At 42.6% G+C, this 4,003-nt stretch overlaps 1 pseudogene across 1 annotated transcript; it reads left to right on the top strand.

The window, feature by feature from the left end:
* The first annotated feature begins 1,032 nt into the window (after window positions 1-1,032).
* On the top strand, window positions 1,033-3,785 carry LOC309626770 (osteoclast-stimulating factor 1 pseudogene; annotated as a pseudogene). Its single transcript has one exon. The product of its transcript is annotated as an osteoclast-stimulating factor 1 pseudogene (transcript).
* Window positions 3,786-4,003: the final 218 nt, after the last annotated feature.

The following is a 4,003-nucleotide window of genomic DNA, read 5'->3' as shown; positions in this document are numbered from 1 at the left end:
CCCTGACCATACGAGAGAGAAAAGTAATACAGTTTCACTAATACATACATACATACATACATACTTAAAGAAATACATATATGAATAATTATAATTTAAAAATACAAAGAAGTGAAATTCTGGAATCCTTCCATCTAGGGCATTCAGATACTTGTATATTAATTTTTTGAATTTATTTATTTTCATACTTGTATATTCAATTTTAAAATTTATTTATTTTCTTTATTTTTCTGGCTGCGTCGGGTCTTAGTTGCAGCACGCAGGATCTTTTGTTGTGGCCCACGGGCTTCTCTCCAATTGTGGCACGCGGGCTTTTCTCTAGTTGTGGTGTGCGGGTTTTCTCTCTCTAGTTGTGGTACACAGGCTCCAGAGCATGTGGGCTCTGTAGTTTACTGCACGCAGGCTCTCGGGTTGAGGCGCACGAGCTCAGTAGCTGTGGCAGGCGGGCTAACTTGTCCCGCGGCGTGTAGGATCTTAGTTCCCCTACCAGAGATTGAACCTACGCCCCCTGCATTGGAAGGCGGATTCTGGACCACCAGGGAAGTCCCTATATTTGTATATTCAAAACAAGCAAATAAAATAGAAATTCTGTAGTATATTTAACTTTTCTCTTTTTATCTGTTATACTGTTATATATAATGATTATATATAATGAGATATACTATGGATAGGTCTTTGACATTTTGTAAAAAGAATTCTCTCCTGTGTCTTAGTTCTTTACCCTGTGGTATTAGTGTATTCCTGACTTTATTCCCATGTACCACCACTTTAAATTTTAAAATTTGCAGGCATGTGTCGAATCTACATGAATATGCAGTGTTTTAAATTATAGGCTGAGGATTTAGCAAATTCCTTAAATTGGAATTTAAGAAAATCTTCAGCATTTCTTAAGTCATATCCTACTCAGTGTCCTATTTTCAGTCTTTTTTTCTCCAGAGAGAAAAATTCCCCAGAGTTCTGCAGCATTCCAGAGCATCTTCCTTTTTTTTTTTTTTTTTTATGGCTGTGTTGGGTCTTCGTTTCTGTGTGAGGGCTTTCTCTAGTTGCGGCAAGTGGGGGCCACTCTTCATCGCGGTGCGCGGGCCTCTCACTATCGCGGCCTCTCTTGTTGTGGGGCACAGGCTCCAGACGCACAGGCTCAGTAGTTGTGGCTCACGGGCCTAGTTGCTCCGCGGCATGTGGGATCTTCCCAGACCAGGGCTCGAACCTGTGTCCCCTGCATTGGCAGGCAGACTCTCAACCACTGCGCCACCAGGGAAGCCCCCATCCTCCTTTTTATTTAATTATTTTGGAGGATGAAAAGCTTTTTCATAGCACCCTCACAAAATCCGTTATACCAAAGCACCACGCAGCCACACAGCGCATCGAGCCCAGCACAGTGCCCGCGACTGTGGCTCTCCTCAGCTTCTTGTCTCTTCATCCTTCAGACCTGCCGCTTTGTATACGTGCTCTCTTCTGAACGCAGCTTTAACACTAACATACCCAGTACCCACACACATCTCCCTGAACCTGTCTCAGTGTGTTGGGGACTTGTTCCTTCAGCACCAGTACCCAACCATAGAAGACAGAATATAAAGTCTTCCTCAATCCCACATGAACTGCGTCAGTCGTGAGATGGTAAGAGGGGCCATGTTAGCAGATAACTGCCAACTATTCTGAAGCCAAAGCCATTCGTTCTGGTAACGACTCCTAGAAATATAACTGACAAATTATTTTTTTGATTTGGAGTATAGTTGATTTACAATGTTGTGTTAGTTTCTGCTGTACAGCAAAGTGAATCAGTTATACATATACATATGATCCACTCCTTTTTAGATTCTATTCCCATATAGGTCATTACAGAGTACTGAGAAGAGTTCCCTGTGCTATACAGTAGGTCCTTCTTAGTTATCTATTTTATATATAGTAGTGTGTATATGTCAATACCCATCTCCCAGTTTATCCCTCCCCCCTTCCCCCTGGTAACCGTAAGTTTGTTTTCTACATCTGTGACTCTATTTTTGTTTTGTAAATAAGTTCATTTGTACCCTTTTTTTAGATTCCACATATAAGCAATATCATATAATATTTGTCTTTCTCTGATAACTGACTTAAACTTAATAACTACATTCAGCAAGTGATTTCACTCAGATACCTACCCAGGTATACCTTTGACAAACAATCCAGAAGGTATCGCTCAAACTTAGATTCTCTGTGAGTGTTTATTTGTTTTTATGTTTGCTTTTGTGATTTTAGTGAAACCTTTAAAAATGTTCTCACTGGTGTTACTTCAGCTGTGCTGCCCTGACATAGAATGTTAGGGCTTAGATTATCGATTTGTCCCAGTGTTGACCGAGTGTGATCCCTGCAGTCACTTTCTCACATCTGTCTGAAGTGTCAACCTCCTGGGCAGGTCTGAGTGGCTGTGTTTCACCTGAAGAAAAGACCAGTTTCTTTCTCACAGATTCTGTGAATCATGTTACTGACCAGGTCTCTTCCCTGCCAGAAAGACCAAATCCATGTGTGGGGCCCACCTCTAGCAAGTATGTCGGACTTCAAGGCATGTGCACCCATCTCATGACTGGCCTTATTTTTTTCACTATGTCTTTGTTACAACTCTGTCATGAGCTTTTTATATATTTTTGCGAGCTGCCTAAAATTCTCTCTGGAAGTGTAAGTCGATAACTAATTTTAAATCAATTTATCATTCCATACTGCATAGAAAGAGTTCTAACTGAACTCATTTTAAAGAAACACTCTTATTCAGGGACATTTATTTAAAAGTTATGGTGCTCCAGGGAGAGAGATGTTGAAGCCGCCATCCAAACCCGGTCAAACCAGGGCAAGTTAAAGTGTTCAGAGCTCTTTATAGGTTTGAACCCAAACTCCAGATGAATTGTACTTTGAAGAAGGTGATATTATCTACATTACTGACATGAGTGATACCAGTTGGTGGAAAGGCACCTCCAAAGGCAGGACGGGACTAATCCCAAGCAACTATGTGGCTGAGCAGGCAGAATCCGTTGACAATCCATTGCATGAAGCTGCAAAAAGAGGCAACTTGAGCTGGTTGAGAGAGTGTTTGGACAACCGAGTCGGTGTTAATGTCTTGGACAAAGCTGGAAGCATTGCCCTATACTGGGCTTGTCATTGAGGTCACAAAGATACAGTGGAAATACTATTTACTCAACCAAACATTGAACTGAACCAACAGAACAAGTTGGGAGACACAGCTTTGCATGCTGCTGCCTGGAAGGGTTATGCAGATGTTGTCCAGTTGCTTCTGGCAAAACTTGCTAGAACAGACTTAAGAAACAATGAGAAGAAGCTGGCCCTAGACATGGCTACTAATGCTGCCTGTGCATCTCTCCTGAAAAAGAAACAGGGAACAGATGCAGTCCAAACATTAAGCAATGCCTAGGACTATCTTGATGATGAAGAATCAGATTAATTCCTTTCTGGAGCTTTGAGATCTAAAACTTCTGTTGCTTTTGCCATTTCAAAACCTTGTCTTTGGGGCTTCCCTGGTGGCGCAGTGGTTGAGAATCTGCCTGCCAATGCAGGGGACACGGGTTCGAGCCCTGGTCTGGGAAGATCTCACATGCCGCGGAGCAACTAGGCCCGTGAGCCACAACTACTGAGCTTGCGCGTCTGGATCCTGTGCTCCGCAACAAGAGAGGCCGCGATAGTGAGAGGCCCGCGCAGCGCAATGAAGAGTGGCCCCCGCTCGCCGCAACTAGAGAAGCCTGTGTGCATCAACAAAGACCCAATGCAGCCAAAAATAGATAAATAAAATAAATAAATTTTTTTAAAAAAAGAAAAACTCAAGGCAAATCTCAATCTGTCTCCACTGCAGCCCTATCTCTCCTTCCCACCTTCCCACCTTCTTGCTAGCCATCTTGGATGATGAGGCCCTGGTGGGTTTGAATTTAGAATGAATTTTACGTTGACTCTTACCACCCGCTTTGGGACTTAATAAAATCTTCAAACTCTTTTGAGTAACTGGCATCTGGACCTCATTGGG

Source organism: Balaenoptera borealis, assembly GCF_965194805.1.
Source record: "Balaenoptera borealis genome assembly, chromosome: 3".
NCBI classification, from domain to species: domain Eukaryota; kingdom Metazoa; phylum Chordata; class Mammalia; order Artiodactyla; family Balaenopteridae; genus Balaenoptera; species Balaenoptera borealis.
The sequence above is the reverse complement of the archived record's forward strand: the minus strand, read 5'-3'. Positions and strand labels throughout refer to the sequence as shown.